This window comes from Bactrocera dorsalis, chromosome 1, assembly GCF_023373825.1.
Source record: "Bactrocera dorsalis isolate Fly_Bdor chromosome 1, ASM2337382v1, whole genome shotgun sequence".
In the NCBI taxonomy this organism is placed as follows: Eukaryota; Metazoa; Arthropoda; class Insecta; order Diptera; family Tephritidae; genus Bactrocera; species Bactrocera dorsalis.
This window is the reverse complement of record NC_064303.1, coordinates 98,973,199-99,000,045: the sequence shown is the minus strand read 5'-3', so window position 1 is coordinate 99,000,045 and position 26,847 is coordinate 98,973,199. Positions and strand designations below refer to the sequence as shown.

Genomic DNA, 26,847 nt, shown 5'->3' with positions numbered 1-26,847 from the left:
ACATCAGAAACTATTAAAGCGTGAACTTCAACTAAAGTACATATTTCGACGCGGGCGGTCATGAAGCCATTAGGGAGTACACATCTAAAAGAGCTTTCTACCAATCAAGCGGCTCGTACTTCTGCAGACATAGCCCCGAGCGGCTTCTTTTTTCTTCCAGACTTGAAAAAATGCTCCGGGTAGAATTTATGGTCGAATGATATCTTCTTTGCAGGCTTTCAGAAAAAGTATTTTTTAGACGGGAAAAAATGTTAGAACGTTGCTTGATAGAGTGTAAAGCCGTGCTAAAGGAAGACTATGTTAAGAAGTAAATCACCATATTTCCAAAGTAAGGTTAGGTTATAGAGCAATGGCCTGTTAAAAGCTTCACAACTAGAGAGAAGCTAACCTTACTGAGTAATATTTTTATACTCTCGCAACAAAGTTGCTAAAGAGAGTATTATAGTTTTGTACACATAACCGTTGTTTGTAAGTCCTAAAACTAAAAAAGTCAGTTATAGGGTTATATATACCAAAGTGATCAGGGTGACGAGTAGACTTGAAATCCGGATGTCGGTCTGTCCGTCCGTTCGTCTGTGGGCGTGGCCCCGCCCCCTACTAAGTTTTTTGTACATATCTCGGAAACTACTATAGCTATGTCAACCAAACTCTATAGAGTCGTTTCCTTTAGGCATTTCCATATACAGTTTAAAAATGGAAGAAATCGGATAATAACCACGCCCACCTCCCATACAAAGGTTATGTTGAAAATCACTAAAAGTGCGTCAACCGACTAACAAAAAACGTCAGAAACACACAATTTTACGGAAGAAATGGCAGAATTAAGCTGCACCCAGGCTTTTTTAAAAGTTAAAAATGGTCGTGGCGTCCCCCACTTATGGACCAAAAACCATATCTCAGGAACTACTCTACCGATTTCAATGAAATTCGGTATATAATATTTCCTTAACACCCTGATGACATGTACGAAATATGGGTGAAATCGGTTCACAACCACGCCTTCTTCCAATATAACGCTATTTTGAATTCCATCTGATGCCTTCTCTGTATATAAAGGGTGATTTTTTAAGAGCTTGATAACTTTTTTAAAAAAAAAAACGCATAAAATTTGCAAAATCTCATCGGTTCTTTATTTGAAACGTTAGATTGGTTCATGACATTTACTTTTTGAAGATAATTTCATTTAAATGTTGACCGCGGCTGCGTCTTAGGTGGTCCATTCGGAAAGTCCAATTTTGGGCAACTTTTTCGAGCATTTCGGCCGGAATAGCCCGAATTTCTTCGGAAATGTTGTCTTCCAAAGCTGGAATAGTTGCTGGCTTATTTCTGTAGACTTTAGACTTGACGTAGCCCCACAAAAAATAGTCTAAAGGCGTTAAATCGCATGATCTTGGTGGCCAACTTACGGGTCCATTTCTTGAGATGAATTGTTGTCCGAAGTTTTCCCTCAAAATGGCCATAGAATCGCGAGCTGTGTGGCATGTAGCGCCATCTTGTTGAAACCACATGTCAACCAAGTTCAGTTCTTCCATTTTTGGCAACAAAAAGTTTGTTAGCATCGAACGATAGCGATCGCCATTCACCGTAACGTTGCGTCCAACAGCATCTTTGAAAAAATACGGTCCAATGATTCCACCAGCGTACAAACCACACCAAACAGTGCATTTTTCGGGATGCATGGGCAGTTCTTGAACGGCTTCTGGTTGCTCTTCACACCAAATGCGGCAATTTTGCTTATTTACGTAGCCATTCAACCAGAAATGAGCCTCATCGCTGAACAAAATTTGTCGCGAAACACATTTCGAACCGAACACTGATTTTGGTAATAAAATTCAATGATTTGCAAGCGTTGCTCGTTAGTAAGTCTATTCATGATGAAATGTCAAAGCATACTGAGCATCTTTCTCTTTGACACCATGTCTGAAATCCCACGTGATCTGTCAAATACTAATGCATGAAAATCCTAACCTCAAAAAAATCACCCGTAACATTAGAAACCAATGATGATAGCGGAATAAAACTTTACACAAATTCGGTATTTGAGCTGAGGTATCCCTTGTGGAAAAATTGTCGTGATCGGACAATAACTTTTCAAGGTCCCTGATATCGAACACGAAGAATTCAGTGCCTAACCTAACCTAACCTAATTTTTCACCGAAAATATCGGTAAATCTTTCAGAATTTAATTCTAATTAATTTTACAGCAAAATAAAAAAATACGTAAATGACGGATAATTAAATCTCGATTATCACTTTATCATGCGAGAGTATCAAATGTTCGGTGACACCCGAACTTTGCCCTTCCTTACTTGTCTTGTATATACTCATTTATCAAGCGATATTGAGTTGCTTCAAATCATTAACTTCAAATATTTAAGTTAATTAACCTTCTTCATCTTACTAAAGTTGACATAAAGCCATAACGGCAGTGCAATTGGAAGAATTCCATAATCTTATATTTAGGTATAAAATCAATTTTCTTGTTAGTAAATTTCTTGTACTAACTTCCAGAGAGCTCTTATGAGATAACGGTTAAACAACTGCATATCCAAAGCGTAACGGTACTAATTTCTTAATTCTCCAAATAGAGATATTGAAAACAACAACAAGAGAAAGCAATAACATACATAAGTAGCATTCCTATGCATTTGCAGCGGAACTAGTCAAGTGGCAGGTATGTATGCGTGCTTATGTGCCACGAAAACTGGGGCTTCTAAGTAGCTCACTATCTACATGTTTGTATGTATATACATATGTATACATATACATATATAAAACTCATAAGATTACTTATTTCTGCTGTAGGCGCATAAGTGATTTCTTAGTTAAAAACAACAATAACAACAATAGCAAAAAAACTCGAAATCAGCTCAGCCAACAACCAAAACAAAAGCGAGGCAAATTAATTACTTATCATTAAAAATTAATACCAGGCACAACAGCACTTGCTGAGGCATGCAACAAGCCTAAGTGAGTAAATTGAATGTTTATATGTTTGCATGTAAATATATATGTATGTGTGTGTGGCATCAATGAGGTGTTTATAGCGCATTCATCTATCCGTTCATGAATCAATCGATCTCGGCTGCCAAGACGGTGCAACAAATCCACATTAGTGTACAGTACATATTTGTATATAAACAATTATAACAACAACAACAACAATAATAATAACTGCATCTTTATGCAACAGACAAGTGTTGTGTCTATCAAATGTGCAACACGTTGAAAGATTGTGACGACATGCATTTTTTATTGCTCAGTGTTGTTGTTGTTGTTTATATCTATTCATTATAATTGAAAACTGGGCGCAGCTAGCTGGAGCACCTACATAGCCAAATATGTGTGTGTAAGTGCGCGTGCAACTGCCGCTTACAAACGCACATAACTAGCTGACACATGCGCTGCATGCCACAAAAGGCGTGCAACAGCAACAGCAGCCAATAGTTAGCGCTAATTGCACGCGCTGTGTTAGTTTTTTACACCAACCATACATACACACACACCTATGTATGTGTATGCGAGTATTTACTGGTTTTCTGTTGCAATCAGCGGCAGATGACGCTGCAACAACAACAACAACAATTTCTAATAGGAGCAACAACTTAAGCGACAAAATGCTAGCATAATCAATAACATCATCAGCGCAGGCAAGGAGTAATAGTAACAACAACAACAACAACATGCATATACTTTGCTTGCTGCACGTGTTGGCTGCTGTGGCAGCAGTCAGTGGCAACAACATTAAAACATATATCAAACAACTGTACATGTCTGAATTAGCAACAGCAACAACTACAACAACAACAAATTAGTAGTAAAAAGTGGAAAGCCACTTGCAACATATTGATGACTTATTCCAGCACTCTGGGTGCATCTTGCCACTTGCCGCACAGCAGTGAAAATCAACGTTACACGTCAGTCTCGATTTCTCAATTTTCTGCGTTTTTTTTCATTTTCCTTCCATTTTATTTGCCGGAAATTTGTTCGAGCGATTTGTTTACATGCAACAACAACAACAACTATTAATGAATTTATGTACCACTCATATGCCGTTAGTAGATTATACGCACATTGTATGCCTGAAGATGCATAAATTTAAAAGAGATTTTAATAAACAATTTGTCTATATGTGTGTACGTGTGTGTGTGCGCGTTTTGTTTTTGTTTTATGGCCATAACAAAGTCATCAATATTAGCTATAGATTTTTACGGCATGTAAATATTGGAGAAACATAACAAATCATGCGATCATACATCCTATCTATGTACATATATCAGACTTTTCGCATATAGAGGGTGCTGTATACCCACACATACATACTTAAGTAACAAATTATTAGGTCGATTTCCAGATGTTCGTAAATTTCAACAATTTGAACAATCGGTTGTATTTTGAATACATACTATATGTAATTAGTGTTGTTTTTGTAGTATTTTTGTTACTATACATACTTATTCTATATAGTTGTGTTCTTGTTTTTGTATCATGAAATATCTCAGAAATATTTTTTTCCAAAAAGGACGCTGCAAAAGTAGACCAATATGGATAGCAAACGACCCCATATATTTCCCCGTTTTTTTGACATTTCTTTTCATTAAAATTGCCATTTCATCAAGGAAAAATATAGCGATCCTACAACGAGTCGAAGTTCGTAAAATTTATTACCGAAATTTGGAGTACGTGGACTCAACTTTAAGAGCGCTACGTCCAACGACGAAAGTAAACGTCATAATCGTCCTATCAGATCAACAATTGAGCGTCTAGTGGAAAACTTTGAGTTCCCAGGCACAGTATAAAAAGTTTCCGAGCCAGTGAGACAAAGGGGTAGGTGCCCGTAGTGTCGAGCTGCCGCTAGCGCATCAATTGAGGAACACCAAAAATCAAGCGTTGACTTACATCCTTAGAAGATCAAATTTACGCAAGAACTGAAGCTGCTTAACCGCCAGAATCGTCGTATGTTTCTGAATTGGACTGAGCAACAACTTGAAAATGATCCGGATTTTCATCGAAAAATCAACTTCAGCGATGAGGGTCATTTCTGGCTCAATGGCTTCGTCAATAAGCAAAATATGCTTTATTGGTCAGGCAGCCATCCCCACTTGCTCCATAAGTCATCATTGCATTCCGAAAAAATTACGATTTGGTGAGGTTTATGGGCCGGCGGCGTCATTGGGCCATACTTCTTCCGTTATGATCAAGATTATGAATGGGAATCGCTTCCGCTCAATGATAACCGAATATTTTTGGCCCGAATTGGTTATATGAACTTGGACAATATTTGGTTCCAACAAGCCACACAGCGAATGTTACTATCGATCAAGTTTGGTGAATGTGTTAACTCACGAATTAGCCCAGTCAATTGACCATAGACTATTCCTGTGGGGCTACGTTAAGTGGATGGTCTATGCCAACAAGTCAGTAACGAATGATTAACTTCTTATAAATATCGAACGTGAAATTGCGGCAGTATCGGCCGATTTATGCTTGAATACCGTCGAAAATTGGGTTCAGTGTCTGGACTTCCGTAAGCTTAGTCGTGGTGGCCATGCAAAAGAAATCTGGATCCATACATAATAGCATCAAATGTTTTTTCACAGAAATAAATAATTTCATTGATATCTCAAACCGTTTTTTTATTTAAAGTTGTAGCACTCTTATTGAAAAACCCGTTATATGCAAGTATAATCGTCCGTTTGTTCCGTAGTCCTTAATGTATATACTCGTATTTACTATGTTGAGGAAGTTTTTTAAAACTTCTTTAAGTGAAGGCGAGATAATAAACTATATAGAAGCTACTTTTAAGGTAAAAGTCAGTCTTTCTGTTACATGAGACAGCCATCGATGACAACGCTTTGACAAAAAAATATGTATAAGCAACTTTAACTTCAATCGTAACGAAGCTATAATAATACTCTGGACTAAGAAAAAAGTAAATAACATGATTTTCAATGGTCAGTTCCTATGACAGTTGCATAGTGGCCTGCCGTTGTCTTGGAAAATAATCCAAGGACTTCATTTTGATCCGTAATTTTGTAAGACAGCTGTATTCTGTAGTGATCCAATATCAGTGGTTCCGACAAATTTGTATATTCTTGCGAAGAAAGGGATGTGTGCAAAATTTCAGATCGAAAACTCACGAACCGAAAGACTAGTTCGCTTGTATACGGACAGAGGAACATGACTAAATCGACTCAGCTCGTCACGCTGAGAGGTTAGGATCTTTACTTTAACAAGTTGCGTCTTTAAAAATCTTTATTCTCACCGCGTAAGTGCCAATGAGACAGTGTTCAGTTAGGACGCTTATCATTGCGGTATGTGGAGCTTGCTGAAAGCTCGCAATTCAATGGATCTTTTATCCATCCATTTTATCCACTTTGAGCCAGAAGGCTTTAGCCACTTCACAAGTGCCGTAATTGCTATGATCCTGAGAGCGATACTGGCGCTAGCTTAGCTACTGGCAGGGTCTCCCAAGCCGGTAAAATTAAAGGTGAGCACCGAAGCTAAACTATACCACACAACAGCATATTTGTTAACTAAGTTAGCAGTCCTAACAACGAATTTGGAAACCTGGACTCATCCCCCATCTTGTTAATGATACTTGATTACTGAAATAGGTTACCCGAATTAGTTACCGCAATGCTCAGACACTATAAATGTAAAATAAATATGGTACATACATATATCAATTCATTTGATTCCGGTTTTAGCGAAAGAACTAATCATATGCGTGCATATATACAATATTTCGAAAAAAAGATCAAGGAACCTTTTTATATATCCTGTGTGATTTCTTTTTGGACGAATCGGGCTAAGTATTTCGTTCCAAAAGACGAAAGAAGATTGAGAAGTAAAGTCCCCTCTCGACGAACAAGGACCAAACTCCACAAGTCACTCTTCATAGCCGTATTGCTATATGGTCCAGAGGCATGGACGATGACAAGATTTGATAAGTCGGCCTTACCAATTTACGAGAGGAAGGTTCTGCGGAAGATTTATGGTCTTTTGCACATTGAAAACGGCGAGTACCGCAGCCGATAGAACGATAAGCCGTACAAGACGACGACATTGACGGGCAAGGGTAGACATTGGAGCCTAACAATTTTTTTCGAGACTCTGAATCCTAAGTAAAAACAGTCTCTGTTATTCGAAGTTAACGATATTAAGTTTCAGCTTTATAGAAGATCTCTCTCTCTACCTTACTCTCTCTTACTTCATTTAGTTTTGACCAACCATTGTGACCAACAAATGCATTTCCAATATTTAAACGCTACATATTTCCATAAATACATACACCTATATTCAAAACATTATTCGCATTTGCAAATTTTCGATTTCACTTTATGATAACGGTGTCATGCAATACGTGCAACGTCTGCATACAACCACATACACACACAGCGGCTACATGCATTTGGCATTGTCTGCTGCAACACCAAGCCGCAAAATGCAAAAATCGCAAAGCGCGCCGTAAAAATATGCGCACGTCGCCAAAATGCATGGAATTATGAGGAATTATGTCTAGGCTAGGTCGTATATTCGTCGCGTCGCATATCAAAATTTCACATGCAACGCACAGCCAGCCGTCGCAGTGTTGTGCCACCGGTGACAGAGCCACCGCGGCCCCAAAAGTCCCCAGAAATGAAATGCCCTTCACATTCGTAATCGCAACATCGGTGATTTGTTGCTGTTAGCGGCTCATAAATATGCATTTGATTGCCTATTAGTGGACCTTACAGTTGTTGCTACACACTGTGGTTGTTGTTGCTTCATTGGAATATTGCGATATGGCAGTGAATAAAATGTATTAAATTGCGTTTTAGAATGAAAAAATTAATGCTAAAATATTGTTATTATGCTAAGCAGCTGTTGTTATTGTTATTGTAATGTAGAATTCACAATTTGCGGCCGTCGGCGTTGAAGTGTCGTTGACAGCGTGAATGTTTCGTCAAAAGCTTGTTGGCAAAACTGGTGATAGATTCGCCTTTGGTGTTGTTGTTTTTGTTGTGTTTGGTGGTTTGTGCGGTCGGTTGCGTGAATTTTTCATAATTTAGCATGGATTTTTGTTCCTAGATATGGTTAGAATTTTTTTATTGTGGTCTTGAAATACTAGTGTTGGATATAATGTAATAGTTTTGTCGTCTAACTAAGATTAGCAATACGTAAAACCAATGGGCGCAGGCATAACTGACGAGGAAGAAACGAGCTACATTCCGGAAGCCTATCTGACCGTTCATTTGTGTCTAAAGAAGATTGACAGGAGGCAGTCACCTCCGCTCGGAAGACGCTGCTATGGTGAGAAAGCCTAAAACTTGAACTGATGACCAGTTCGCCGACAGTGTACTTCTCCACCAATCCTCTTCGCAAGCTCCAGTGCGTTTTCCTTCTGCTCCCTCGAAGGTTTGTGAACAAAGAAGCAATAGTCAAGATTAGGCTCGGCGACCAGGTAATCCAAGTATTTTGGAATGAAATCAAAGTTTGCGTGGATTCCGAAGTGTCCAGGCTCGCAGTCATCTAAGTAATTCTGAATCTGAGGGCAGTTTTCGTTACCATACACCCTCCGGATTTATCACCAAAAATACCGATGGGCAGCGCCGTAAACATTTGTCAATTCCTTCACAAGTGTTGTCTTTTCCAGCGCCTACCAGAGCAGTTGGCAGAAGAGATGATTAAGGCTCGCCAAAAACCTATATGAAGCTCTATTAACAGCTTCTGGCGAGACCTCTAGAATTTCGGTAATATTGACTTTGCTAAGAGCAAGTAGTTTGGAAGATATCTTATGATTCTCTCTGGGTCAGAGGGATATCGCAATCACAGAGGTTCTATTTGTTGACCAGCGTTTTCTGAGCGCACGGAAAATCTAAAGGTCCAACGCCAGAACACAAGAGCACATCAGAGAACCCACACGTGGGCATGAAATTGGGGGAACCATGCCCTACTTAGTAACCCTTCGAATTTACAGTTTCCGACGTTTCCGCTATGCCTTGTCACCGACATAAGTCTAATATTTAGGAAGCTTGTAGCTATTGCTAATGAGGTCATGTTGTTTTCGATTAATTTTGAGCACACAGTCTGCGGGCTCAATGCCAGTATATCCGTTCGGTGGTCGGAGTGAATGCACACCCTTTTGAACTATGCTGACCTACCTCCATTTGAAAGACGTTACGGTGAGCTGGTAGTCGGAAACTAGAGTTAACGATGATCCCTCAACAGAAGGCTCCACCACCTACTGTCTCTATTAACTTCGATCTATCAATAAAAAATTTCACTGGCACCCCCTTCCAACGGGTTTTCCCCGCCCACAAATATCTCACAGGTGTATGAACTGAGACGGAACTGTCAGGAAAAGGTTCTGTGGAAGAAATGTAATCGAAGCAGTGGAGAATTTCCGTGTGTACTTACCAGGGGTCCCGCATATACTCAGCAGGTACCAGCTATGTGTACAGTGTACATGTGCAAGGTGTACAACGGTAGTTAGTTCCATAGTTGGAGAGGAGTTGGAGAATTCCACAGTCGGAAAATCACTTCTGGTTAGAAGATGCACCTCCTCTCAATTACTCATCTACAAAAGTTTAAGGCGGCCAATTCCTTCCTCACTCTCTCATCGATATTTGGCTTTCACGAGAGCTTCCTATGAAGGATAAACCACAAATACGTCGTCTATACACTGCAGTGTACTGCACTGGTTGATGAATAGAGTCTCCCAACCAATGGAGAATAAGACTAGTTCTGTTTTATTTAGATTGACTACTCCATTTCGGCCGTTCACCACCAAGATCGGGAGCAGAAGTAAAGAACGCCACCATGCCTGGTGTCCCTTGTTTACTTTCGCAACTGCACTTGCACTTCTCCACTTTGCCACAACCATTATGTCCCACGAGAAATTATAAATGATATGCTTAAGATTAGCTTTGACTTCAAAGAGATTAAGAGATCTAATAACCGCCTCCGGCCGTACGTTAACGTTTGATCTCCTCAATATTAATGAATATACATCAGTTTACTCCTTTTTTTTAAAGGACTTTCACCAGCCATGACACTACCTAGTGCAAGACAATATCGAACGACTATCCTTCGCTGTAGTCATGCTAAGTACTTAGTAGTCCAATCCCTAGAATTCGACCGCTAATGTGCAATTCCATGAGTCTCTCTAGTCTTCAATAGAAACGAGGAGGCATTGATAGACCTAAAGTCCTTAGCAGTAACGTGAGATTTTTGCTTTTCGAAAGATAGCTTAACCTATCTAGGGAGCGATATGTGCACTAATCTGACGCAGTTCGCGTAAATGGAAGCCAGCCAACTGCATGACACCTTTGCTTAACCTACTACAATAACTTTTAAAATTGTTAGTATCCAACAAATCCGCTATAATCGAATTGAAGAGTATGAAAATTCTGCCACTAAAATATTCAGACCCTAAACGAAACTACTAACGAAATCACTCTGTGGCTAACCGATATTGTTAATACTAGACTTACTGTAAGTAAACACGCTGAATGAATATGAAATATTAAAAAAATATATATATATGATTACGTATGTACATATGCCTTACACCCACCATAATATGAGTTGCATATGAAAGCAGGTGTGTTGCATTAACCATTGTGGCCGGCCGTCCGGCTGGCTAAGTGAGATATCAGCGACTGACAGTGGCGCACAAGTGCACAAATGAAATAAATTATGAAATGCATTAACTGAAGCAACATTTATAATGCTAAAAATATACATAAATAATACATACATATGTACATACAACATATAAAAATATATGTGTTGTAAGTATATAAGTATGTATGTACAACAACAAGCCAACACATGTTCATATTGCTTTATTACAAATAACTGCCATAGAAAACATATTTTACGAGTATGTAATCATAAAAAGCAACAAAAAAAAAGCAACAAAAAAATGAAATCCGCCTACACGCTCCTCATTCTGGGATTTACCCATGCTTTGGCGCTATTTAAGTCATCATAAAGCAATATTTGACATAATTTTATTAATGTTTCGTTGCGATTATTATTTCCACTCACGTCAAGACGCACGCTGATGGCACAAATGTGAACGAAATAAAAGCAATACAAACAACAAAAAACACACTATAAAATATTAAGCGAAATTTCATTTCACTGCGTTGCCAGCTCCACTTACGCCCAGGCCGGACAGCCAGCAAGTGCTTCCAATGCAGACTTCAAACTCTTCCTTTCACCATTCATAATTCAATAAGCGTCGGCTGGCGAGCAGACACGAAACACACAAACACCCACACACTTATGTGGTTGATCGAGTTATCGATATGTGCCCGCTTAATGTTGGCGAAGACAGCAGGTGTACTTGTGGGTGGACAAGTAGGTGGCGGTGGGCTCGTCGCTACGTCGCATAGTTGTACTTCAAGCATTTTGTTGTTGTCTTGTGGTGGACAGTAGCCAAAAATATGCCACAATCGTGATCATAATCACGCACTCAACATCATAAATTCATCATATTCTACAATTCAAAGCAGGCACGCATGCAACAACAATAAAAATAGTTTATTTATGGAAAATGAATAACAACAACTATAACATAAACTATGAGTAAAGGTATAAATAGTTGATTATGAGGACAGTTGGATTCCACAGTGACTTTTTGGTAGTGTAGCAGCTACAAATGCAACTCTGATGCAATCAACTGTCAGCTGTTAAAAGAATTTTGACAAATTTTTAGCAACTTCAGTTGAAAGAAGCAATTATTCGACTCTATATATCAGAATTATAAAATTCTTTAACTGAGGAAGATCAGCTACTTTCGATTCCGGACTACCCACTCGGGCTTCGAGCAGAAGTGTCTGGTTCCATGTAAGATATATGCGGATAACTGGCAACCCTGTTAATATAGGGTTACGCTAGGTTAGATGGCTGGTCCTTCAGCTTTGTAGAGGGATCACACTTAGACTGTTATGTACAGTCCTTTCTGAAGCCAAGTGAAAAACTCATGTATAAGCTAACGACAAAACGTTCTGAAGCTACTCGTATCACAAATCTGCTCAAGTCTTTTGTTTCTATTACCGCTATTTCAACTACATAAGTGAAAAAGTATGAAAACCGATGAATTTTTGAGTTCATTTGGCAAAAGCGGGGAATTCGAGGATAGAGTGTGTAGATGCTTCTAACGTATCTTCATCTGCAGCTGGCAACCGGTAGAATATTCAATCTTACTGCTTGAATTCCGATTGGACAATAACCAGTCAGAGCTCCTATAACCGCTGAAAGGTGGATCTTGCTGAGATCGAAGAGTTCCCTCGCCCTCTTATGACTTACACTGGACCAGAAAGACCTTGTGACTGCACATGTATGTATAGCTAGTAATCGCCCTTCGCTATCTGATTTGGTGTGAGGTTCAACAGTCTAGTATTCAGTAAAGAACAACAATAAGCCACCCGTTTCCTTTGAGCAGTTATTCTGACTGAAGTAGCTGTCCTAGCAAGTTCATCAGCCTTACACTTTACTGCAATGCTGCTGAGGCCAGGCACTCTAAACTAACTCGATGCTAGAGGTACGGAGTCTGGACTTTCCTTTCACTGGTTTTGAGCCTAAAGTCAGCGAACTCAAAGCTAATGTCGCTGCCCCACTATCGAAGTGGATAATTATTACTCTGAAAGAGGCGACGCTCCGGAGCAGTAGATCTGTTGCTACCTTTATGGCAGTCACATCTGCTTGGGAGACGCCACATTAGTCAGAAGGCCTAAACTGGAACTGATGGAAAGTTCACGGCAGTGTACTTCTCCACAAACTCTCTCCGCAAGCTTTGATCCATTCGTAAACCGTTCAAACGACAATCGGATCGACGTAACCGGAAAAGACCTGGGTTTTTTATCCGGTCCGGAAGCTCTGTCCAGAGAATATAAATTAAGTTCATCCCTACTTGGCGTAATGACCCTTGAATCCATGCTTCCATATAGGGATCACATTCCTTCGCTAGCACCCAGCAGAATATGGAACATTATCAATATGCTGAGGCTAGGTGAGTCATAGTGATGTAGGAGATAGCACAATAGACTAGACCTAAGGTCGCCCATTTAGTTCGCTGGCTTTCAGATCCAATCTCATAGTAGGAATCTCTCTAGAAAATCTAAAACAGGCCTTCGTTTCATGTGCGGGTCTAGAACTGTCATTTGAGCAGTATTCCCCAAAATTATTTCTAAAGAATTTTTATGCTACAACATTAGTAATTTCTAAATCATGGTGAAAAGAATTGAAACCCGTTCAGCAAGATCCAAAAAGAGCATAAAATGACTAAGCTTTAAGTCAGCAAAAATTCATGAACATTGTGACGCGTCACCGTTAGAAACGCAATGGACTGTCCAAACAAATTGTAAGCCCTTTCGCTTCTTCCCGTTTTCTAAGCCATTACGTCTCGAACTTTTTAAGTTTTTTACCAAGCTCATTCTTAGACAAGTAAGTGAGAGAAACTGTAGTTGTCTCTAGCACGCCTGGAGACATGAAAGAAACCCTACCTTCGACATCTGGAAGTTTTTAACCTCACCTAAAACTTCTAGAGAAGATAGTTCAAAAAAAGTAGATTTTCTTTTAGAACCTCGAGAAATTCTATAATTTTAGCACAAAAATTTTCTAGATTGGTAATAGTTATTAAGCCTTGTAGAATCCCAAACTCGGTAAAAATGATATATAGCTAAAAAAAGGAGCCTATTTTGAGGACCTCGAAAGTTTGACAGAACATTAATAAAAAAACCGATGACCTCGAAAGAATCTAGAACCATCATATAGAACAAGCATTCTTCGAAAAAATGAAAGACTTCACAAACTACTCTCGTATCTTAAGCTCATCCGCGAAAAGAGCCGACACATTTTGCATAAAATCGAGTCATTTTGCGATACACACTTAAGGAATGTATGTGAAGAACAGGCATTCTTCATGGCGATTGAAGATTACTACTGTATTTCGCAGTTATTTTTTTTTAAGTTTTGTTGGATTTTGATTAGCAAACTTTTTGGGCCAATTTGTTGGCTTCACTTTTTGACAGAACATATGTTTCTGCAGTCATGAATGAGTTCATGCGCTTTTTTTAGTAAATTTTTTGGACTGTATTTTGGTCTTTTGCCACACATATTCTTACAATTAATTCAAAATTTCTCTCACTTATGAGTTATTTACGGCTATAATAATTCTTATATTGTCTTCCACTGCAACTTAGTTAGCGGTGCCGGTCACGTCCTGCCGCGTTATAAATGAAATTATTATGAGCCATTCGATTTGATTTGGGGTTTTGGCGGAATTCGCACTCGCAGAAATGTATATTCGAAAATATTACATACATATGTACATATGGAGGAGCATATAAGTCGATGGATTTTTGCTTGTTTCCCAGGCGTTCACATATGAAATCCACGCATTTTTGTTGCTGTTTGTCGGAATGTTCAACAAAATATGTATCATTATAATTTCATGTAGTCCAAATGGACGGACAATATGAAAGTAAGAAAGTTTTTATGGCTCTACGTGCTCAAGGCAGTGCGCTACTAATGGTGATTTAGTAGAATATGTTGTAAAAAATTTATGAATGTGCGAATACCGTACGTTTGTGGTGGACTGAACGATGAGCCTATATATTACATGAATAAGAAAACAAAAACACTTTTTAATATATATCTGATTGAGAGGGATAATGTGGAGTATGTGAATTGGACAAATAGGGTAGCAACATTTAGCATATCGTGAGATATTGAAGCAATTGCACGGTTATTCAACCCGTCGGGCTAGCAATAAATGCCTTGTAAAGCTAATGACATGCTCATTAGAATAATTTGTAAGAGTTCCAATGACTCAATGATTCAGACAGTGAGATAATTAATGACTAATACGTTTGAAATAGCGAAGACAGAAACCAATTTTTAGTTTATTACCTTAGTATAGAGAAGTGAATGGTTCTCTGCTAGGGTAAGCTTCAAGCAGTACAATCTATAACGAGATCCCAAAATCCACTAGTCCGAATATGAAGATATAATAGGGAATGTATATGTATTATAAAGAGCTGAGCTCAAGCTACTACAGGGGTCACAGCTGGCAGATAGTGGATGCCCTGTGCTAAGTAGGTTGGCGAATAGTAATACCCAGGCCACAAACATGAACTGCAGGAGAGAGGGGCTTGGCTCCAAACGCCTAATGCGCCAAACGGATTCTGTATACGGAAGCAGACCATACAATCCTCAATCTAGTACCTATATTTTTGCTAAAGAAAATATGAGCCGTTTAAATGCTATGGATAATGGAATATACGCTGAACTCACTCTCTAAAAATATATATCTCTCTTTATACCTACTCCATAGAAAGACTCGTATTGCCTACGTTGCCGAAAAAATACTTAAAGACCGAATGCCCTGCTTTTAGCTGTCTTCGTTTCACTGGAAGTACAGAAATTCCTGTAAAGTATACTCAGTTATACGATGAATAAAACCTTAAAGCAGAGCAGAACCTTGTCTCGACTTCAGCTCCAATACCCATTAACTTTTTTTTTTAAGCACCCTTCGAAAGGCCTTGGCAAACCTTCGAGCATAGATTCCAATACAACTATTTTTTATTCATTTCTGACCTATCAGACTTTCGTTTAAGTTTCTTTCTATATATTTCCCGCAAAATGAGACCGAAGAACGTATAGTTCGAGGTAATCTTATCTATTTCAAAACATATATAGGGGATTCTCGAATTTTCGATGGAAAATAGTATAATGTTTTGGCTAAGCTAGGTTGTGAGATCGATCCAAAAACGGATCCCACTTTCGCCGCTGAGAACGCCGGTCCATTGTGATACCTTAATAGAACCTCTCTTTTTATACTTCTGAGTATTGATCGATATGACTCTCAAAACACGATAAGTCGCTTTGAACTTACTCCAAATTTGTTTAGGCAGCTGGTATCAATTCCGGACAATGGAGGAGAAAGTGCCTATAGGTTGCCACCTCATCTTCTTCCATTCTACTTTGGCAGTTAGCATTGGAGAAAATGTTCAGTCTTACCACATGTAAGCTTATTGGGCAAAGACCTTATGTTGAACCTTACTCAAAGCAAGTAGTTCAGGGGATCTCCAGCGTTCTATAATAAGACAGGTGGAAACTCAACAGGAGCTAGTTCATGACCATGTCTGTTAAGTTTTCGCGAAGTTGAGAGGTGCACCGCTAGAACGCAAGAGGACAGCGGAAACTCAACTTTTTTCCCATCAGTTGTTACTAGAACAAGCTCGTTACTAATCTGATCGTTACGTGTGTTATCGGGATATGGTATACTGCGTTAAGAGCTCATCAACTTACAGTTTTCAGCGGTTCCGCTATAACCAAATATCCAGACTTGTCTGATAATAAAGCACCTTGATGCTATCGCCGAAATATACGACGACATTGATACCCCAGCTCTGAGAGCATTCGACGCAGTACCCGCTGCGGTAAACAGAAAAAGAGGAAAACATCCACTCCATTGGAAACACTGGATGGAGAAGGACCTGAGTTCTTAGGTTCCAAGGAAAAGGAAAAATCGGAAGCAAAACTTTTCCTTTTAGAAATAATTTGCATGTAGGACCAATCAACTGACCAAAAGTCGGTTAATTTTATGCACACGGACCAGCCAGTAATACTCAGCAAAGTACGGTTATGTGATACATCAACTCAATAAACGACTAACTCAGAAGTGTTTAAAAAAACGTCCAATCGAAACCCGGTAGTCATTGAAATAAAACGAAGTGTACAAACTTTCTGTGATTGTAGCGCTATTAAATCAAAATAAGGGTATGTCTCTTCTAAAACTCATTCACTTAGTAATATGTACTCGTATTATTATGGTAACCCTTTCAACTTGTCGAAAAGTCTTCTGAATTACATAAATTGATTATTCAATACGATAACCAGCCGGTTGACATTTCAATTTTCTCGGTTATATAAATATAGCCATCAAACCCTTTAATATCGCCCTCTTTCGCCCATAAATGTAACAAAGAGAGTGCTTAAGCTGCCCGTGCGCTCTCTTCTGCACATAACCAATTGTCATATTTCGTCCTTCAATGAAGCCATTAATTAAACGCCCACTTCAATTCAATGGCGTTGACAAAAAAAGTCAAAATATTGACAGCTTAAAAGTTTTGCACAATCACTAGCAGCAAATAAGCAGATATACTTGAATGGAAATGTATATATACAGACATCTCTGGCCGAGGACAAACGCTTCCTTTCAGCTAACTATGGGAGCCGAAGTTCACTCTGCAGCCACTACAGTTAGTCAGCGCGTTTATTCATTCACTCATACATTTATGGCTCTACGCATTTATTGTTATGTGTTATTCAATATGCCAAACAATTACTCAATATCAAAGGGCGGGGGCGGCAGTTATGCTATTGAATGGCCAAACGTCTACTTTCACATCCGTTTATCATTTTTGACCTTCCACCGACGACGACTGGCAGCCAAGCAGACAACGAGCCGAATGAGACGTGGCGGAAGTCGAAAAGTGGGCTAAGCGGCGGCTGCGGCGGCAGAGTGGTTGTAATACAAAAGGATTTCATAACAATTTATTGCAAGGACTTCGCTTGCAATTTTACTCGCAAAATAAAGGATTTCTTTCGCGGTCCAGTTACAACAATAATTCTTCTGCTATTTTTGTGATTTCTTACTTCGATTGTATTGTTCAATTTCAGCTTGGTTGTTATTGTTGTTGCGAATATTTTCTGGCTGTAAGTCGCATAAATATTGATGAGTTTCATTTCAGGCCGCTCATATTACAAGAGAACTGGCATGGCAGTGTAATGTATAGATACAGTTACTCAGAATAATAATCATGATATATTATATTATATAACATTTTCTGTAGTTAAACGAAAATCGTACAATCTCTTGAATAGACTAGTGTGGAGATGGACAACAATACGATCCAGGTATTGCAAAAAGAATTGATCAGTCTCACAAAGTCAGAAACGCTAGAAAGTTGGATAGAAGTTGCTTGCCTGAAAAATTATGTGATGTGATGATAATACTTTCAAATAACTTAAAAATTTAAGCAATTCGAATTCCCAAATCTGAGGCCTGGGTATTATGAAAATAGCTTTCAAACCTAAGACCTATGAGATCTAAAGCTATAAGTACAAACTTCCCACCACCGAACACACACATATACCTTCTTCGTTACAACTAACCCAATAGATGATGTTCCATTGTCCGACCATGAAGAAGTACGAATAGCAATTACCCTCCTGAAAAACAACAAAGCGGCGGGGGCCGATGGATTGCCGGCAGTGCTATTCAAATACGGCGGCGAAGAACTTATAAAAGGAATGCATCAGCTTCTTTTTAGAATATATTCGAACGAATGCATGCCCGGCGATTGGAATCTAGGTGTACTCTGCCCTATCCACAAAAAGCGAGATCCCACAATCTGCGCCAGCTACCGTATCATAAGCCTTCTCAACATCTTATATGAGGTTCAATCGAGCATACTGTGTCAAATATTAATGCTCATCGTCAACAAACTGATTGGACCTTATCAGCTGATTAGCCGTGAAAAGAGATTCGATACACTCCACCTCTTCTGATTGGACCTTATCAGCTGCCCAGATATTCACCATGCGCCAAATCTTGGAAAAGACCCGTGAGAAGAGAATCGACACACACCACCTCTTAGTCGATTTTAAAGGCTTTGACAGCACAAATAGGAGTTGTCCTTTATATGTCTGAATTTGGTATCCCCGCGAAACTAATACGGCTGTGTAAACTGATGTTGAGCATTACCAAAAGCTCCGTCAGGATCGGGAAGGACCTCTCCGAGCCGCTCGATACCAAGCGAGGCTTCAGACAAGGCGGCTCCCTTCCGTGTGACTTCTCGACATAGTTTTGTTAAATTAAGCAGAGGTGAAAAATGAGGCTCTTAAGGATCTTGATTTCGTCTTTTGTCAAGCCCTTATTCCTCTTGTTAAATTTCACTCTAGATCCAACAAAATCATAATGCCCATATAGAAATTTAGCGAAAGATTTAAGATTTTTCGTAAGTTCTCAATTGCTTCAATCAATCGTCAGCTGAGGAGAAAATGTCAAGTTGTTGAGGCTTTAATGTTACGAAAATAAATGGGAGTCCAGCAAAGTATATGAGGATGCTCTGATTTATAGATTCTTGACTTTGATTCAGCGATTCCATCCAGTATTTTACCGGTAGTATTTGGAAGACCTAATAGGATGGAGTCATGTGTAGAAGTTTACGCAAGTGAGGGAACTTCTCTGAGCGTCAATCACTTGGGAGTGGCTAGAAACAATTCTTTTACACATTACATATGGCTCAAACAGCTCACGACTTCCTGTCTTAGACCAAGTATCCTCGGGGTAGCCAAATAACATCCGTTTGAAAGCGAACATCCCTCCTACGGTTGTGCGCTTGGTTTGAGACCCGCCACGTAAAAAATGTCCCACATGAGAAGGATGCAAAAGCCTCAGATAAGAGACCCCTCTTTTGATGACGTTCATGAAAGACCTCAATTGGTTATAACTTCGCTTAAAAGAGCATAATGTCCTGAAGACTGATTAAAATAAAAATCTTGAACAAATTATTATTCCCAACTTTTTGGACTAACTGTAAATACTTATTATTACTCTTTAGTAACTTGGCCTTTGGAAACTGGAAGCAATAACTGTAACAAGCGAAGGGTAAAAATCATTTTCAATACTTTTGTCTTATTGGACATTGCCCTTTCCTGGGATGCATTTATAGAGTACATGTGTAAATATACATACATATTTATATGCATATGTATAGGTATATCTGGGTAAATAGTATTCTGTGTTTACTCTGCTTTATTGTTTATGACCCTTTATTTTGCCCACTTTTTGCCTTCTTTTCTATACTTTTTTTCTGTCATAATAAATTATTTTTTTTTTTTGTTTTTGCTTTTACCTTATCATTACAATAAAATATGGCATCTAAAAGCGGAAAAAGCCTCATCAACTTTATTTAATTTTTCCTTTCCAACTGTTGTTGGCCCAAAGTAAATTATTAAATGGCTCGGAATGAATGATTTAATGACCCTTTCACTGGACTTGGAAGGGTTGTATAAATACAATGGCGCTTAGGCGCGCTTAGTTGAATAACTTGTAATCGCTGCTTATAACATTTGGCTGTCAAAAAGGTTTGTGCACACATACAAATAAATGTATATATACAATACTTATATATAGGAAGTTATTAAGCTAATGATTTTAGTGATAACTCAAAGTGATTTCTTAACTGATTTACGTATGTATGGGTATGTGTGTTTGTAAATAAATGAATATTATTCAGCTTAGCTCGTCTTAGCAGTGATAAGATACTTTGGCCTTAGCAGATACACACTTATGCTATATATGATTCATATGTATGTATACGCATGAGTAAGCTTTTATAAAGCAATACCCTCTGTTCTCTATTTTCAGCACTTGAGCTTTGTCGCAGTGGCTTTCAGTCACGAAATGGTCATAACAATTTTCATATTCCTTGAAGTGAGTGCCAAAATGGACATCATACAAATGACTAGTTTATTGTGTTGCCATTTGCCATTTATGCATTTTGCAGCTGAAGCGCATATGTATACCAAGATACTAACACTAACATGTTTTGCAGAAAAATACGTACATAAGATCCAAAAATTATAATCCCGAAATTCTGAGAATTGGTGATTTTTCTTATAAATATAAAAAAATTGAAATATACTAGCAAAAAAAATTTTTAGTTATATGATTCAATCTCGAAAATTTTGATGATCCCGAAATTTTTATATTACAAATACACAGTTAAAAAAATATGTGCATATATTTATTTCTTCTTTGTATAAAAATTAAGGAGACAGTAAATATTTGTTGAGGATATAAATTAACAACAAATTTTCGGGATTTCGAAATTTTTGAATTACAAATTAGTATAAAAAATTTGAAATAAACTATAAAAATAAATTGTTTTATTAGTAAAATAATTCAATCCCGAATTTTTTCGGGATCCCGAAATTATTTACAAAATACAAAAAAAAAGTTTGAAAATATATGCATATCTTTATTCACACTTTTGTATACAAATGTTTTTATAACCAACGTGCATAGTGTAACGAAACAATTTCTATGAAATTCAAAGTTAATTTTAAGAATTCGGGATCCCGAATTTTTTTACAAAACACAAATGTTTTTAAAAATCTTTGCAGAACCCTACTTCTCAGTTAATGTGCAACAAAGAATAAATTTATGAAAACCAAAATAGATTACAAGATTTCGGGATCCCGAAATTATTATTTCTAAAGTTAAAACCAAAAATACGTGAAGTAATAATAAATTATATAATGCCCCTAATACTTAATAACCAAAAAAAAATTTTCGAAATTAAGTTCGAAAATAAATTTATGGTTTCAGAATCCCGGAATTTTAAACAAAATATAATTTTTTTTTTGAAATTGCTTTTGAAACTCTTCTTCTCAGTCAATATTCAACACAAATTAAATTTTTGAAATTCGAAATAATTTACGAAATTTCGGGATTCCGATTTTTTTGTCAAAATAAATTTAATTTAAATATCAAAAATGTAATTTAAGCATTTCGTTAGTCACTTAAAAAATAATAAAAAAAATAGTTTGAATTTTGAAATAGTGGGTTATGAATATTTATTAATATTATTTTTATTTAATACCGTTTACTGTATATACATTATGAAATTATTATTTCTGAAGTTAAACCCGATAATCGGTGAAATAACAAATTAGACTATAAAGCACCTATTACTTATATAAAAAAAAATTTCGAAATTAAGTTCGAAAAATGTTATGCTTTTTTAGAACATTTTAAAACAAAAAAATATTTTCAAAATTAAGTTCGAAAAATCTTACATTTTTTGGAATTTCGAAATTAAGTTCGAAAAATTTTATACTCTCTGAAATACATTGTTAATCAATTTATCTAATACGTACATTGAGAAACTATAGAAGATTAAAAATGATTTTCGAAAAATTCGAAACTCTCTAATACATTTTTAAACATTGAGAAACTATAGAAGAAACACTAAAAAATATTTTTAACGATATGTTGAAAAAAAGATGTTTTCCAATCTTAAACACAAAAAATTCAAAACTGAAGGAGACAAGATCGAAATAGTTCTTCGAAGATGTACAAACCTCAAATAAATCAAAGTAAACCGTCTACAATTCAATATTTTGCGGAAATTCGCACAGAAAGTCTTTTAAAAATAGCAAAAAATATCATAACGCAACCTGTTAACCCAAACTAACTCTCAACTCACCCTAATGTTTGAATTAAAGCTTATACTCATTCATAACGTGCTATCAAAGAGCAGCGTAGTTAACGCGAAATTGCAAACGTCAACAGTTTTGTCCGTTATGTTCCATCTTATTAACTCAACTCCGGTTGATTTGCCCCACCCAACAACCTGAAACTTAATATCATTTTCCTTGAATGTCATTGCCGTGATTTCTAACGTCCGTTTCATTCCATGCTCCAACCAGCTTTTGCATTCCACTCTCTACTCCCCTGGGGGAAATCACAATCACAATCGCAATGGCAATCAAATTGTTATGTCCTTAGAGCGCACATGTTAGCAATGGACGCGTCGTCGGGATAGTCAAGTCGCGTGGAGTCGTGTCAAGTCGAGTGGTGTCATAAATGTGAATGAAAATATCTTTTGTATATAATTTTATGCATTTTTCGTGTTATGGCTTAGATGGAAAATTGCATTTATGTCAATGTCCGTGCAATGTTGGTTTTTACATTCATAACCATCAACGGTAATTTACACGTTTCTAATATACTCCTGGTTTTCTGTTTGTTTTTGTTTTTATGAACAGTTCTTTGTGCTTTTCGTTATCATAGAGTAATTTCTGGAGTTCTGTTTTTGTACGTGTTAATTTAATCTGGTATATTTATATATACAAATATATAAGGACGATAAAATTTGATTGAAATTGAGAGATTTATAACTTCATATCCAACGCAGGACTGATATTTCGCTTTAGAAGACAACTATTTTGTCAATGTACACCCTCAAAATGGTGGTGGAGATAAGTTTGAGGCCCAGAGGGGAACGAGATTCTACTGAGCATATGTCACGGGTGATCAATGGATATGTAAACAATCAAAAATTGCCGCATTTGGGACGACGAGAAACCTAAATAGATTCAAGAGATGCCATTTCATCCAAAAACAACAACGGTTGAGTGTGGTTTGTGAGCTGATGGAATCATCGGTCCATATTTCTTCAAAAATTATACCGATGAGGATGTAACTATCAATGGCGACCACTATCGCCATGATAACCCACTCTTTGATATCTGAAATTGAAGTTCGTGATCACGGCGACATTTGGTTTCAAAAAGACGGCGCCACTTCCAACACATCGCATCAACCAAAGGATTTATTTAGAGAATACTTCGGTGAGAAGATAATTTCACGTTTTTGCCGGTCCATTGGCCGACAAAAACGTGAGACACCGGTAGACTCTTTCCTGTGAGGATATGTAAAGTCTAAGGACTATGCGGACAATCCTGCTTCGATTTCAGGGCTTGAAGCAAAACATTTCGTGAATCATTCGCCAGTTACTTGTCGAAATGCTCGAGCTAGTCATCGAAAAGTGGACTCAACGGATAGACCATCTGAGACGTGGTCGCGGCAAACATTTGACAGAGATAATCTTAAAAAATAAATGCCAAAGAATGTTCTTTCGAATGATAATAAACATTCCCCACTATATTTTTCTGTGTTTTTTCTTAAAAAAAGTAGGGAATCTAGAAATGAATCGCTCTTACTTTACAAATGACCAGCTTATCGATCTGTCTGTATATACATGAACTAGTCTTAAAATTTTTTTTGACATCGATCCGAAATTTCCACACATTCGATATCGGTATTCAGCTGACATTCAAAATTAAGGTCAAATTCAAGTCCTTTTACTAGAAAGATCTTTAGTTTGACAAGATATTTTCGCAAAATCTGGAATGGATTATTTTCCAAGCCAACGCTACAATCTCGGTCCACCGGTCCACAGTAGCATACAGCTTCCATACAAACTGACAAACTACTGACTACAAAAGAAATTTTACTTTTTCTCTGCTCACATACCGACGAAGTGTAAGTGGAATGCTGGTGTAGAGGTCCAGTGAGCTTTTTCACAGGTGGGTCGAAGCTAGGAGGAAACGTTGGAGGAGGTGTGTTCTATAAGGAGCTCTCCCTCAATTTTAGCTTTAAGCCACTGGACCAATGTAGTGTTTTTCGGGCTGAAGTGGCTGCTATCTAGATGGCGGTCTTACCTTCGGCGTACTGCTACGGAATGTTGCCCTTTCAGGGAGGTGAGCATTCACTCCGACAGGAGAGCGGCAATACAAAGGTCGTCAAGGATTGTCTACTCTCCTCACTAGAAATGGCATCCAGATACTTCGTTCAGACTTGTTTGAGTGCCTGATCATAGCGGATTCGGTGGCAACTTCAAAGCCGACGAGCTAGTCAGAGACTACATCCATTTAGCGCTGGACCTATAGACCTCGGATTCGCTTAGCAGTCGCTAAACCCGCTCTTGCTCTTGCGCGACTTCATGATCCCTTGGCTTATAGTAGAACGCAGTAAAATCTACTGAACTACTTTCCTTCTTACCAAAGTTCATCTTCCGGCACTACTGGTGCTTACTGGCTATTGTCTACGTCAATGGACGTAAATCTTGATAAGAGAGAGTAAAACATGTTGATATTTTCACAAGACTGATGCTGAAACAGCCAAGCTGTCGTATTCGGCGACTGTTTGAGCAGAGTCGTCGAACTAGGAGTCATAGCCGAAACTGCCGTCTCAACGAATTTGTGATAGACTCAAAGCGTTTTGTCGATTTGTGATGGTCTTATGGTCCATTACGTAGGACTCTTAGGCAACACAACGGCCCCGCGTTCTAAGCTGTACAAGTGGGATCCTCTGTTAGGATCGATCTCTTAACATTAGGATCGCCCTGGGTTCTAAGCTGTCCATATGAGATCACTGTTAGGATCGATCTCTTAACCTAACCTAAAGTAGGACTCTTAAGAAGACAGTATGAGCGTTTTAGAAAAGACCTGTATTGTCTTATAAAATCTAAAATATTTCTGAAGATGTAAGGCTCCTTTAGTGCAGTGACAACGAAAATCAAATTGACTTAGTCTTTCACTTCGAGATCTTTTCTTAAAACGTTTCAAGCTAAGGCGTCCACAAGCGTACACAAAAGTATATGCAAGCAATCGTCAAATGACAGGACGCAAGCACCTCATCCACACATCGGAGACAAACATTCAACTGTATGCTACCGCTTCGTGTCTGCCAACTTCGCATCCGGCTAGTTTGCATTCGACATTTCGCCTTTTGTCGATCAAATTTACGAGAATATGTTTGCGTTTAATCTGATTTTTTATTTTATTAAAATTTAACAAGACTGCCATAAATCTTCGCTAAAAAGCGCAGCAGCCACCGGCCGAGCAGCAACTGACCAAGACAACAAAAACAACAGAAATGCGACGAGAACGGATGAGATGAGCAAAAGATCGAAACAACCTAAACGAGACAACAACACAACCAAATGCAGACAGACAAAGCAAGCGGCAGTGGGAAAAAGCAAAAATGCGAGCACGTGTATGTGTGTGTGAGTGTGTGCGAAGGAGCTTTGCTAAATTGCAGCAAAGTGAAATTGATCCAGTTGTGCGCGCATAACTGTCCGGCTGGCTGATGGTGTATGCTGGATGTTGGCTTGTTGCAACCACAACTCTTCTGCTGCTGCTTGATGTTGACGACTCGGCTGGTGGCGCAAACAGACTACACGGACGGACAGATATACACAGAATGGAGATGCGTATACAACGGTTCATTAGGTTTGTTGGTGATGCTTGATTGGAGGCATTGAGGCATCGATGCAGGGACGAAAGCAACGTTAAATCCATATCGAACAGTGAACTATATATCATTGTATGTGTGTGTCAACAACCATGTATGCGCTAGAAAGCCTTCGAAGGTCTCCAAATATATGGACACATGGCTGACACCCGCTCAGCTCTGGCGTTTTGACTAACTGCCACCTCGTCACCATCATCATCATCATCATCATCCTCAACTTGTTCCTCTTCAACCTGATCGTCATTAGTACCTTGCTCAAGAATAGCAACTATAAACCTCCTCTGAATAGGAGCAACGTCTTTGCTGCTACATATTTACTGATCGTCATCGTCATCGCATCACCATCATCATCATCATCAGCAACAATAGGCGAAATATCATCGAAAACCATAAAAACTGACAGCACAAAAAGAGGTGTTGACACATTGATTTATCTGGCATGCTACTGTGCGTTCACAAGCGCGCACACACATACATGTGTACAAATATTTATATGTCTTTTTGTGTAGTTGTATTTGCTCGCATTCAAACATTGTGGCACTCAGCCGGCCAGCCGACCAACAGACCTGTTGTCCACTAGTTGCCAGCAATCAGCAGCCGGCGACCGGCAAATCCATAAACCCAGCCAACGTGCAGCCAATCGACCGTCCAGTTTGCCAAGCAGCAGCCAACCGGCTGTCCAAAATTGTATTGATGAATAGCAGCGCGCCTGCGCATGCGCACAATTTGGCGACTCGCGCGCTCAATACGCAAAATGCAAAAACGACGCGCGTCCAGCAATAAGCACACAACAACATACTCTGAATATGTGTGCTGTTGTTGCCTTGTTGTTACCATTTGAAATCTATCGAAGTAATATCATAACCATAAGCACAACGACACAATGGTCAAAACGATCAAAAGGCGTTCAGTTTCACTCTGACGACTATTTATACATGTACAGGGTGCCCCAA

The 26,847-nt window shown here is 38.4% G+C and overlaps 1 pseudogene; it reads left to right on the top strand.

Annotated features, from left to right (window-relative positions):
- The window catches only part of LOC125778110 (uncharacterized), a 78,386-nt pseudogene extending 51,709 nt beyond the window's left edge, over nucleotides 1–26,677 (top strand).
- Nucleotides 26,678–26,847: the final 170 nt, after the last annotated feature.